Raw genomic sequence first — 14,099 nt, forward strand, 5'->3', positions numbered from 1 at the left:
GACTATTCCACCCCTGTGAATCCGATTATATATTCATTCGGATTGGCACTTTTCTTTCGGAATGAGATGTATACAAAGGTTACATTCTTTCTGTTTGAGCAAATAACCCGAATGGAATTGGAATATTTGGGTCCATGTAAACGTGGCTTATGTTTAGTATGTTTTTATCAGAAAACAATGGTGATGAGATGGATCATCCTCCCCTCGCTACAAGCCCCCCCAAACTCGAAGCCTGCAACATGAAATCTGCATTTTTGTCAACACTTAAAATCTCCTGTTATTTGCTGATCGGCAGCGTAAGCTATGTGGCGTAGTGACACGGCTCGCCAGGACAAGGGAAAATGAAACTGGTTTCGGAGTCCACCAGGCCACAAATTGAATCCAGCACCGACTCCAAAGTTTGCTACAGTGGAAAAGGGGTAAGAGTGACGCCTCTTTATGCCCGAGATGAGAAAAACAGACACACATGCACGTGGCAATATTTGGAGTGTGGCATAAATGATGACATTTTCATTTATTGTGTGATTAATTAAGTAATTATGTCCTATAGTGGCCACGAGAAATCGAACACACGATCTCGAAACACCCCAAGTTTGCAAAAATCAAGGATACCACTTGAGATGTTTGATGACACACTGATCTTTGATTTAAATTTACATTCTCTCTCACTTCTTTGTCCCAACTTGCAGAGAAGCTTTTTCCCTCCCAACTTCCCTTCCTTCCCTTCACCCCCCGCGGCCCCCAGCAGAGGTCCATTGTTTCAGCTGAACAGAGGGAATAAAGCTGAGAGAAAGGGGCTGTTATCTCACGCTATGGATTGTTTAGATGTGAGGGACAGTAAAGAAGGAAGTCGGCTTTACACATTTTAGCTTCACTGTGTGTGTTTTTTTTGTTGTAACTGATGTTTAAAGCAAGACCAGGGACGTATTTGTGAGTTGGAGATATACAGTATTAAAAAAAATCTTCTTGGAATTGCACTGCTGTTGTGTTCAAATCTGAATATTGCAGAAGGTCCGACTTATACCAAAACAGACTTTAACCAAGGCAAGTTTTCCCATAGAAAATAATGTAAGTAAGTAAGTTTTATTTATATAGCACCTTTCTCAGACAGAAGTCACAAAGTGCTTCACAAAAGGCAAAACACAGAGTTAAAATACACACATAAAAAAAAAATACAATAAAACAATGTACAATAAAAATAGACATAAAACAGTACATAAAAACAGTATACAATAAAATAGACATAAATATATGATGGTCATAGTACCCTAAATCTACTGAGCTGGGTATGCCTGCAAAAACAAGTGAGTTTTAAGGTTACTCTTAAATGCATCGACAGAGTCAAGCGAACGTAGGGAGGGTGGAAGGTCATTCCAGAGCCTCGGCGCAACAACCTGAAAAGATAGTTCTCCTCGGGTCCTAAAACGACTACGAGGGACCATGAGTAAATTTTGATCTAACGATCTCAGCCTCCGAGAGGGGGTATAGGGACGCAACAAGTCTCGTATGTAGACAGGGGCCTGGCCTTGCAAGGCTCTAAAAGTGAGCACCAGGATTTTAAAATTCACACGGAATGAGACAGGGAGCCAATGGAGAGCTTTCAGAATCGGCCTGATGTGAGCCCTTCTGTTGCATCGAGTCAATAACCGCGCAGCAGAATTTTGAACCTGTTGCAGACGAGACAACTCTTTTTTGTTTAGACAAGAAAACAAACTATTACAGTAGTCTAAACGAGAAGACACAAAGGCATGGATTATCATCTCGAGCTCACCTTTAGATACCATTGTTCGAAGTTTCGAGATTTTTCTTAGCTGAAAGAAACAATTCCGAGTGAGCTGCTTTGAGTGGTGCTGTAATGACATTTCCTTGTCAAAAATTACTCCAAGATTTCTGAGGCTTGACTTACAAGACAGGCTGTGAACACTCAAATACTGTTTGTAAATTCAATTAATTTATTTCAGACACCCAAAAATGTAAACACAAAACACATTTTATTGACAATAATTGCAGTTTTACATGAAAAAAAATATGCAAAAATAATGACGAATGAACAACTGAACATTTAACATATAACTTGACTTTTACTTAGTTTTGCAGACAGGGAGGGGAGGTGTGGACATTATAGTCATGAACCCGTCATGATATGCTATATATACGTATATCACTATATTGACACTTACTATGGTACCCATTATATGTCATTGTATGGTCATATCACCTCGTACTTCGGTATGTGACAAAGAAAAAATAATAAAAAAAACAACAAACTATATTCGGAAAGCAGGAAGTGAACAAATGTAACTGTACAGATTGTAAAAGTACCAGATGGAGGGGTAGGATTTAATAACTGAACTGATTATGTGATGCATTCAATTGTAATCTGATGCATGTTCAAATGAAATAAAACCATTACCATTATTCATAAGTCCATCTTTATTAAAAAAGAAAATATATATATCTATATAAAACATGTCCCAAAACATTAGCAAGATTGAATTCACCTCGTACTTCGGTACGTGCCAAAAAACAAACAAACAAACAAACAAACTATATTAGGAAAGCAGGAAGTGAACAAATGTAACAGTTACTGATTGTAAAAGTACCAGATGGAAGGGTAGGATTTAATAAGCTTTGCTTCTTCCTACTCCTTTTGGACATGTGGAACTGTGAACTGATTATGTGATGCATTCAATTGTAATCTGATGCATGTTCAAATGAAATTAAACCATTACCATTATGCTTGGAGACTGTTAATGCACTGATTGGCACAAATAATCTATGAAGAGATGTCTTTTAAAGGTTTTTTAACTTGCTTAAACTATCTCAAACCAGCCTCTGCTTGCTTCTTGGCTCCACAATCTGCTGAGGACAAACACTTCAAATCGAAACCTCCAAGATTTCAGCAGAGACGTTGCAGCTAAACACAGCGGCGCTACATGAAGTCAGGCAAACGACTCGCTATTGCGTAAGCGGCAACGCCTCAGCTCAACTGTGCTCGTCTTGATGTATAATTCACTTACACTCATCTAAAGGAAATACGGCGGAGCGGCATATGCGCTGGCGTTTGGTAGCTGGGAAGTGGAGAGAAAGATGTTGTGGGGTGGGGGCTGGCTTGGAAAAAGTCTCATTCAGCAAAGTGAAGAGAAGTCGGGTCGACTTCTAATCTCTCGGTCTCAGCGGTCCCAGCTAGGCTTTACATAAATACCTGGCTTGAGGTTGAGCTCAACGTGAGCTCTGGAAAAAGTGGAGATGAGGACAGTAAACCCTATATAGCCCGTGCTGCATTATTACTTTGCACTTGTGTCCATATACGAGTCAGCGGGACAAGGTGGGAGGGGGGGGAAACATGTGTTCCGTGTGACCCGCAACGCACGTTTACCTCATTGGTTTCGCTCAAAGGGAATGAGGTAACCCACCTTCTGAGTCAAGCCACCTTTTCCATTTCAAAACGTTACGTCAGCATCTCGGCACCTGCCCATTTATGGATGCCGTGTTTACAAAGAGAAACGGCGAGCCCTCCGACTTAATTACCGCCTTCGCTCAAAGGAAATGTCAACACGTCACGGTGACTACTACAAAGACTTGAAAGCGTACACGGCCTGTAAAGCAACGCAGACTATAAACATACCGTATCTGCTGACATTCTACAATATGTGGCACGGGGCACGTAAGCGCTCTTGTAATTACACACAAAGTGATTCACCCCTGAAGTAACACAACAACACAACCTTTGGAGATCTCTGGCTGAAATGTGTGTTGTGTTGCGCTGGTCGTGCGATAGCAAGGCAGTCTAACAGCCAGCTATCTGCGGCGTCACTCGTGCACCCTCTTATCTTCGTTGTGTGTCCGCAGATTGAATAACAGCCTCCAATCATTATGGAGTGCTTGGAGAGATTAGTGCTGCGAGCAACCGCCACCCCTGCTGCTCTCCACATACCCTCCAGAAGTACGAAAGGCAGGGGTTCCGGACTGAGAAGCCTCATCTTCCCCATTTCAACTGATAAACCTGCACATATTATGTAATATGCAAGACACACAGCTTATCATATGATCAGAAAGCCAGATATTTTCAATACAAGTCGATACAGTGCACAAACAATACGATTCCATGATACCACTCTACAGTTACATTTGCCGATGTTGACATTCATCTCATAAATAAATAAGCTAATTCTACAAAGGTGTCACTCTTACACTTTCAAATGTGGAGTTTGGAAATATGAACCATTATTTTAATCAAAATATAATATAGGGCTGCACGGTGGACAAGTGGTTAGCGCGCAGACCTCACAACTAGGAGACCAGAGTTCAATTCCACCCCGTGCATGCATGGGTAATCTCCGGGTACTCCGGTTTCTTCCCACATTCCAAAAACATGCTATAAATGTGAGTGTGAATGGTTGTTTGTCTATATGTGCCCTGTGATTGGCTGGCCAACCAGTCTAGGGTGTACCCCGCCTGTACCCCGACAGCTGGGATAGGATCCAGCACCTCCACGACCCTCGTGAGGAAAAGCGGTAGATAATGAATGAATGAATGAATGACTATAATATAGGGCTGCACGGTGGACAAGTGGTTAGCGCGCAGACCTCACAACTAGGAGACCAGAGTCAGGGTCAATTCCACCCCGTGCATGCATGGGTAATCTCCGGGTACTCCTGTTTCTTCCCACATTCCAAAAACATGCTAGGTTAATTGGCCACTCCAAATTGTCCATAGGTATGAATGTGAGTGTGAATGGTTGTTTGTCTATATGTGTCCTGGATCAAAATACACATACACATATGTCAATTTATCCGGGGCTCATAATTACCAACTTGTTTTTTTTTTAATTGTTGGATAATCCTTTATCGTGACAGGCCTAGTCAGTGCATTGTAAAAGAAATCGACCTTTCCTATGGTTGAAAAGCCAACATTTTGGAAGTATTAGAAGAGTTTGACAGACAGTAGGAATTGCCTGGGAGAAGGTACGTGTTCATGTCACAAACAGCAATTCCTAGTGCAACCAGCAGCAGCTCAGGGAGAAGGATTAGCACGGCGGGTAACATTGCTACTCCAGAAAGATCCTGCCTTGAAGCGCACAACCTCAACATGTCGCTGTTCCTTGCTCGCAATCTCGCCAAATGAAGTGGCTACACGTTTTCCTACCGCCTGTGGATAGTCTGCACTTTTTTTCTTCACCTGGTGTTCTTTGTTTAGATAATGTTCATTTCCTTTACATACTTCATTGTATTTATTGTTTTTATTGGTGTGTGTGCTTTTTATTGGAGTTTGGGACTATTTTTTTGGTTTTGATTATGATGGTGATTTTGGCAAGTGGGATTTTTCTCAGAGACCTACAGTCCATTTCATTTTCAATGGTTTGTTTTTAATTTATTCCATTTAAAAGCTCTTGACATTCCAATTACAACGTAAAATACACTTGAGAAATTAAAGTTTATTGCTTGTGATAGTGTACTCTCATTGTTATACCATATATAATTCATGGAAAAAATGTTAATAATATTGATCATGGACGATAATTTGTAGGACAGTTATCGTCAAAAGTTGTCATTGTGACAACTTGAGGCAACTTAAGACGTCAGCATAAAAGATTTATGTAAACCCCCCGCCCCCCCCCCCCAAATCAGACTTTTGAAGTTGACTTGTGTCCCATAACTGTGATTGGCATCTGCATCTCAACTCTGTTTTTGAAAACATGAATTAAACAATCTCTCCACATGGATGGAAAAAAAAGTATGTATACATTAAAATAAACTGACAGGCTGTGAATTCTACGGGCAAGGTCAGGGATGGCCATAAATCCAACAACAATGGTAGAGGACTCATTGTGAACACGATGGACTGTGAAGCACACAACAAACCACCAACCCACAATAGAAAGTGTCTGCAAAGAATATTTGGGACAGCAAATGTCATGAAAAATTTTGGGCTACTCTTCAACCCTGGTCAGAGCTTTCCATTAAATTATTTTTATGACTTCACAACTTTTTTGTTGGTTTCTGACGAGTTTTACACACACAACACTCTCAAAACAATGGCTTTTGACATGGACCTGTTAAAATGGCCGGTAGATGGCTATGCCACATTGTAAGGAAATGTATGCACATTCACGCACACTACAGTGTCTTTTAATTACACTTGCTCTGTGAGCATATTTCAAAACAGCTAAAATAATGCATAAGGCTAAAAATAACCAATTTCCTAAAAATGTCATCCAATACTTCTCTACAAGAGAGGAGAAATATGATCTCATGGAAGAACTACATTTGAAACACTTATATACTAGGACTACGTTAAAAAAACATAGCATTTCAGTATGTGGAATCAAACTATGGAATGGATTGAGTAAGGACCTCAAACAATGCACAACGATGAGCCAATTCAAGAAACAATACAAGCAGTTGATGTTTGCTAAATACAAGGATGAAGAGTCTTGAACCAGTCATGATGTGCTATATATATCACTATATTGACATATATCACTAAGGTACCCATTATGTCATTGGATGGTCATATCACCTCGTAGTTTGATCCGTGACAAAATAAATTGATTAATAAAAAAAAATTAAATTATATTATGAAAGCAGGAAGTGAACAAATGTAACAGTTACTGATTGTTAAAGTACCAGATGGAGGGGTAGGATTTAATAAGCTTTGCTTCTTCCTACTCCTTTTGGACACGTGGAACTGTGAACTGATTATGTGATGCATTCAATTGTAATCTGATGCATGTTTAAATGAAATTAAACCATTACCATATTTGCTAGTTGAAAACTCTACAGGACTGCAAAGCGGCATAGACCACTTTGCTGGACAACAGCAACAACAACGATTCTACTTTGACAGCCAGAATTGCTTGCGTATTCGGGCTACAACACCATTGCCATGTAAACAAAACACTCAAAACAATACTCTTCTTATCAGTTTTCAATTCATTAGTCCCTGTTACTGTTTGCATTGGTTAGCGGGTGCCGAGAAGGTGCCAATTGTGCTTGGAGCACAGTTGAAAGTTGGCACCCTGTAGTGAATGAGCTATGCTATACGTAACATTAGCCTCGATATGATCGTGAGGTCACAACATACGCAAGTACTCTTTATAATGTTACGTTATTATTTCACTGTAGCAGGCCACTTTCCTCGCGGGGGGTGCTGGAGCCTATCCCAGCTGTTTTTCGGGCGAGAGGCAGGGTACACCCTGGACTGGTCGCCAGCCAATCACAGGGCACATATAGACAAACAACCATTCACACTCACATTCATACCTATGGACAAATTTGGAGTCGGCAATTAACCTAGCATGTTTTTGGAATGTGGGAGAAAACCGGAGTACCCGGAGAGAATCCACCCATGCACGGGGAGAACATGCAAACTCCACACAGAGATGGCTGAGGGTGGAATTGAACCCCGGTCTCCTAGCGGTGAGGTCTGCGAGCTAACCACTCGATCGCCGTGCAGCCCGACTCTCATTATGTGATAGAATTATTGAAAAAATGGTCTCAAAAAATAGACGGGATGTCATATCGTAGAAATGTCATGGTGAACAATATTAGAGGTTTTGAAAGCGCCTTTTTCATACAAAACCAGTAACCAGCCCTTGCCTATGTAACACACACACATACGTCAGCTAATGATAGCAATTTTGCAAAGTTTAGCTACTAATGTGAGCTATTATTTAATGTACAGCTTGACGGAAAATTTGTGGTTGCTTCTCTGTGACTGTGAAAAAGCTTAACTTATTTGTACAATTTGAATACAATTTAATTTTTGCAGTGAGGTGCAAACTGTCCTTTTCAACGACCTTAAAAAGTTGAATCCATTGCCTGCAAAAAATACATTTTTAAAAAGCATTGCCCCATCACTGAACCATCCAATTGCCGCTTGCACTTCCCAACATTCATAATTTAATCCCAGACATCAGATCTTATTTAAGCTCCTAGCTCCCGGTATAAGTCCATTAGGAATGTGTGAGTGCTCCTCCTGCCAAGCAACTTTTGTGTGCAATCTGTGGTGCGTTTGTGGGCTCTTTCCACAACTCATCAACTAAAGCAACTTCATGCAAATGATGGCAAAACAGCAGCATAGTGACTTCATTCTAAAAAGACAAGCCTCTACATGATGCAGACTTACCCTGGTGGGAGCCTTGCATCTCTGCCTACTCTCCACGTTTTTTTTTTAGGGTGGGGGGGGGGGGGACTCCAGCAATCAGTCCGGTGTTTGTCAGCCGCCCGCCGGCTGCTGTCTAACGTCGGTCCCGCGCCGCCGCCCTCTACGAGACTTCTTCATATCCCGACACTAGGACTTTCAGAACGGACACCCCCGCCTTTCCGTTCCTCTCCTGCCTTCCTCTCCTCACTCCTTTCTGCTTTCCCTCCCTGCTTGTCTGCATTAGCACCGCCTCCCCCGCTCCTCCCTCCCCCCTTCCTCACTTTTGTCTACCGCCCCTACCCTTATTTCCATCTTTTAACATCCACCCCCCCAACCTAAACTCCCCTTCTCTTTCTAGCTCCTTAGGCCGCCCTCTCTTTCCATGCAAACTCTTGCACAGGATTGAGTTTCTTTTTTGTGGCTGATTGTGCAGATTGGCCCCATTTGGCATGAAGGCAACACCCCCTTTCCCCTCCAATCGTCACCATCCGACACATTCGCGTGAAATTATTAACCAAGCATCAGCTGCATCAGGAACTGAAGGCGAGAGACGAGAGCAGGCGGGACAATTAACCCACATGGGTTGAATTACGTAACTTGTTTATGTTCCATTTTCACGATGGCGGAGGTGAGCGAGGGTGTTTGTCAGCAGGTAATGCATACGTCGCAACATACTGCAACGCTTGATGGGGGAAAGAAGCGAACATGGAGCCCCCTTTGCAACGTGATCCCCAGTTGGGATGGTTTAAATGAGGTGAACTCATGCTAACGCACGTGATTAATGCGCCAACTGTTTCAGCATCAGGCTATTTACAGATCACACACACACACACAGCCATCTCTTGTTGCGTGTGATGGTGGACAACAAGTAGGAGAGCTGAGTAAAAGCTTCATTATGCTACAGTGTCATGACGGAAGTGATGCCAGCTAGCTACGTCCTTTTTTCCCACGTGAAAGCGCCTCCCCCCCAAAAAAACAAACAACGGGTAGATCTGGTAGCGATATTGGGGTCCGATACCAGCATAATTGCCAATACCAGATGCATAGACGTCCGATGTGTGAGAGCACATCAGCAAACTTCGCTAGGAGAATATCGGCAAACATAGCTTGAAAAATAACAAACATAGCAACAATACCAGCATACATAGCTAGAAGAACATCAGCAAACGTAGTCGAGTGAGTATCAGTGAACGTAGCTAGAAGAACATCAGCAAACGTAGTCGAGTGAGTATCAGTGAACATAGCTAGAAGAACATCAGCAAACATAGTCGAGTGACTATCAGTGAACATAGCTAGAAGAACATCAGCAAACATAGTCGAGTATCAGTGAACATAGCTAGAAGAACATCAGCAAACATAGTCGAGTATCAGTGAACATAGCTAGAAGAACATCAGCAAACATAGTCGAGTGACTATCAGTGAACATAGCTAGAAGAACATCAGCAAACATAGTCGAGTATCAGTGAACATAGCCTGAAGAACATCAGCAAACGCAGTCAAGTGAGTATCAGTGAACATAGCTAGAAGAACATCAGCAAACATAGTCGTGTGAGTATCAGTGAACATAGCTAGAAGAACATCAGCAAACAGTCAAGTGAGTGAGTATCAGTGAACATGGCTTACAGAACATCAGTAAACGCAGGCGGGTGAGTATCAGTGAACGTAGCTAGAAGAACATCAGCAAACGTAGTTGAGTGAGTATCAGTGAACGTAGCCAGAAGAACATCAGTAAACGTAGTTGAGTGAGTATCAGTGAACATAGCCAGAAGAACATCAGTAAACGCAGTTGAGTATCAGTGAAAGTAGCTAGAAGAACATCAGCAAATGTAGTTGAGTATCAGTGAACATAGCTAGAAGAACATTAGGGAACATAGCTAGAAGAACATCAGCAAACGCAGTTGAGTGAGTATCAGTGAACATAGCTAGAAGAACATCAGCAAAGATAGTCGAGTGAGTATCAGTGAACATAGCTAGAACAACATCAGCAAACATAGTCAAGTAACAGTGAACAAAGCCAGAAGAACATCAGCAAATTCAGTCCAATGAGTATCAGTGAACATAGCCAGAAGAACATCAGCAAACATAGTCGAGTGAGTATCAGTGAACATAGCTAGGTATCCATAGGTATGAATGTGAGTGTGAATGGTTGTTTGTCTATATGTGCCCTGTGGTTGGCTGGCCAACCCGCCTCTCGCCCGAAGACAGCTGGGATAGGCTCCAGCACCCCTGCGACCCTCATGAGGATAAGCAATAGAAAATGAACGAATGAATGAAAAATCATGTCAGTGACCATTTAAGGCTGGATAAGAAGAGCTGTAGAAGAGCGGGCGAGTGCTCTTTACCCTTAAACTTTCTTAGAGCTTAGATGTGCTCCCCCTAGAGTCCCTCGGTGGTCAACAAGTGAGAAGAAAGTTCACTTCAGCTCTCCCGACTCTGCACTTTGCTGCCATTAACAGCCGGCCCGACCACCTCACCATACTGGCAGCTACACAAAAAAGCTTTTGAGCCTTGCACGCATGTATGTGTGTATTTGTGTGCGTTTTTTTTTTTTTTGAGTGAGTCAGCATAAGTTTTTTTTTTTGAGTGAGTCAGACTTGTCAAGACAAACAATCTCATAAGCTAAATGGGAGCTAGACATGCTGACAAGGCCAGAATGAATTTGTTTTATACTGTTTTTAATGTGTGAGTCTCTCTCCAATTAACTTCCCACCCTTTTGCATGCAAGTAACAGGACACAGTAGTAGTATAATAAATCCATCCTTGACTTTGCCCCTTTTTACCCAAACGCTATTTACAATAGAGTACAGATATGTTCCACACAAACCAACAAAGGTTCACCCCTTCCCCTCCAAATCCTCCTGCTAGCTCAGCATTGTCCTGCCATTTTGAATCAGCAATTGCAATAAAAGTGACTGTTGTAATTCATTCATTCATTTTCTACTACTTTTCCTCACAAGGGTTGCGGGGGTGCTGGAGCCTATCCCAGCTGCCTTCGGGCGAGAGGCGTTGTACACCCTGGACTGGTGGCCAGCCAATCACAGGGCACATATAGACAAACAACCATTCACACTCCCATTCATACCTATGGACAATTTGGAGTGGCCAACTAAGCTAGCATGTTTTTGGAATGTGGGAGGAAACCGGAGTACCCGGAGAACATGCAAACTCCACACAGAGATGGCCGTGGGTGGAATTGAACCCTGGTCTCCTAGCTGTGAGTTCTGCGCGCTAACCACTCAACCGCCGTGAAGCCACTGTTGTAATTATCACATTAAATTAGGCCTGCCATGATAACGACTAAATCAGTTAAGGACAGGCCGTGAATAAAAACTAATAAGAACAAAGCGGGGATCCACTGTAGTCCAGTCAGCAACCGACAAAAACTATTGAAAATTAGATTTTCAATGTTTAGTAAGAAAGTGGAATTCAGCCAAGTGGCAGCCATGCAGCCTCCAAACAGCAATGAATGATGGGCCACAGTTGGCTAACAGGAGGGTTAGCGCTTGGGCTAAAAGGAGTCAAATGTATTTCAGTACCCGCATTATACTAGACTCAAGGTTCAGGATTCAAATCCATATTAAAACCCAAACCTTCTGGATGTCGATGACACCAACCCGTCAAATATTGTTAATGAGCCATTTTTGGAATAAACTTTTCATTGGTCAGTTTAAAATAACACTGCAAGCAAAAAATAAGGCTCCTTTTGTGTGGTTAATGGTAGTTAGTGAGGGACAGGGACAGCTGGGGCCCGGACGGCGTGAGCCGGGGCAAGAGTGGAAATAAGGAAGCCTGTCATGGTGGAAATGGGTGGAAAGAGGAGAGGAAGACAGCTGCTGCTGTGTTGTTTCTCCACACACTCTTATCACAGCACACATCTTGCAAACACCGCACTCCCCTCAGACACGATAAGGTCAGACTCCACCATGAAATGGCCGCAGGAGGCAAGAAGAAAAACAAACTGAGGATTGTGATGAGGAAACGTGTTCAAATCCAAGTGCAGCCGAGCGGAAAAGAGAGGAAAAAAAAAAAAAAAAACGCCGACACACCTTGTCAGAGGTAACGCAATCAGCCAGGTGTCATGTGAAACAATATGGGCTCAGCTGTGAATTCCTGACCCCCTTGAACTCCTCCAACCCCCTCCCTCTGACTGCCATATATACCTAAAACCCGATCCCTTAAACTGTGTCTTCAAAGACAGAAGCCAAGACCACCATTTCCATAAATATGTCACTTATCATTGACTCTTAGGGCTGGGGGGGGCTGTTCGTCAGCAATGCTCTTTACCTCACGCTGCGGCCCAACGTGCTCCTCCTGCAGGTCGAGGGGAGACAGGGCGGTGGAAGACGGATCTCATCCTAGGTCAGCGATCATCTCTGGGGCTCTGCTGGCCCTCCAGCCTGAAGAGAAAACAAAAACACAGTGAAAAAAAAAAATCACACAGTTTTCTCCGGGTATTCCGGTTTCCTCCCACATTCCAAAAAACATGCTATGTTAATTGGCGACTCCAAATTGTCCATAGGTATGAATGTGAGTGGGAATGGGATATATATTTACCCTCATGAGGATAAGAGGTAGAAAATGCATGAATACTTCATCTATTTGACAGAACAATGTAATGCTCTTCCACTAGATGGCACAATTAACCTGTGTTTGCACCTGTTGCCATTGGCACACCATACTCATGCACCTTGGCCGAGGGGACAACTGTGGGGGGTAATACTGCCCCCACCTGGTGACACACGGCACACATTGCCTATGAAATATACATTTGCAACTACTATGTGTAGGACAAATCTGCATTTTATTTTTAAGTCTAACCAGATTTTCATAGTCATGTGGCCATTTTGGTGCATTTTTTTTGCCTTTTATAAAAAGCACAATATTTGTTATATATATATATATATATATATATATATATATATATATATATATATATATATATATATATATATATACATACATACATAGACATACATATATACCGGAATACAGTGCACCTTGCTGGGCCACCTCCAATGGCGTGAACTTCACTGGACCACAGCAGGTGGCTTCCCCTGCTCTATACTACTGATAGTAATAATAATAATAATAATAATAATAATAATAATAATAATAATAATAATAATAAGGGAGTGTTCATGTCATGATATTTGATTCGGACAAATCAACAGGTACAGTTGCTCAAATCCAAATTTGTTCAAGCCCTTCTTACCTCCAATGAAATCCAAATGTAACAATTATAAATAGTTATCAGTAAAAAAGTTATCGGTTATCAATACCATATCATTCTTGAGAATACTGTGCATGTGTACTGTGTAACTATCCCCAGGTCTCGCACACATCTTACGTACCAAGGGCATGCCGTCTATGGAACTCGCTGCCAGCTCACACCTTTCCCACCTTACCAAATATGGATATATTCAAGAAAAATATTAATCAGCATTTAGTTGCTATTTTGACTTAAAATAATTAGTATTATTTTGGTCCTTAAATGGAAATTAACTTTAGCTTAGTGGACCGCTTTTCATCAATTCTCTGATGGCAACACCAGGTCCCATAGTTTATTGTAAAAAAAAAAATAAAAAAAAGTGGCATCTGTGTGAAAAAGATTATATTATGCATGTCTAATTCATTTCTCTCCCAAAAATGCAAATATTGATCTTCTGGGGTTATTTTTCTTTGCATCCCTTCATGACCCCACTCTCCACTTTCATCCGGCCGATGAGGTAAGTGAATGCGACACCAGTATTGATTCTGGTGTGGCGGAGGGGTTCAAGCTGCCAGGCTGTCTGTCGGTCTTGTGTCCCGCTTTCGGGAACCAGATGTGAGGTCGCCAGGTCGTCTTTTGTCACAAGTTAAGGCAGGGTTCATTCATTTTCTACCGCTTATCCTCACAAGGATCGCGGGGGGTGCTGGAGCCTATCCCAGCTGTCTTCGAGCGAGAGGCGGGG

At 42.2% G+C, this 14,099-nt stretch overlaps 1 protein-coding gene across 3 annotated transcripts in view; it reads right to left on the bottom strand.

Annotated features, from left to right (window-relative positions):
• lzts2a (leucine zipper, putative tumor suppressor 2a) overlaps positions 1–14,099 on the bottom strand; it is a 56,216-nt gene that overhangs the window by 21,586 nt on the left and 20,531 nt on the right. Inside the window, exon 2 of one of the 3 annotated variants that reach the window (XM_058056582.1) lies at positions 12,433–12,545. The exons of 1 other annotated variant lie outside the window; for it this stretch is intronic. The gene's annotated coding sequence lies outside the window, so the exon portion shown is untranslated. Of the gene's footprint in view, positions 1–8,130; positions 8,387–12,432; positions 12,546–14,099 lie in introns of those variants that run through there. One more of the 3 variants, XM_058056591.1, reaches the window with a different exon arrangement.

This window comes from Doryrhamphus excisus, chromosome 2, assembly GCF_030265055.1.
Source record: "Doryrhamphus excisus isolate RoL2022-K1 chromosome 2, RoL_Dexc_1.0, whole genome shotgun sequence".
NCBI lineage: Eukaryota > Metazoa > Chordata > Actinopteri > Syngnathiformes > Syngnathidae > Doryrhamphus > Doryrhamphus excisus.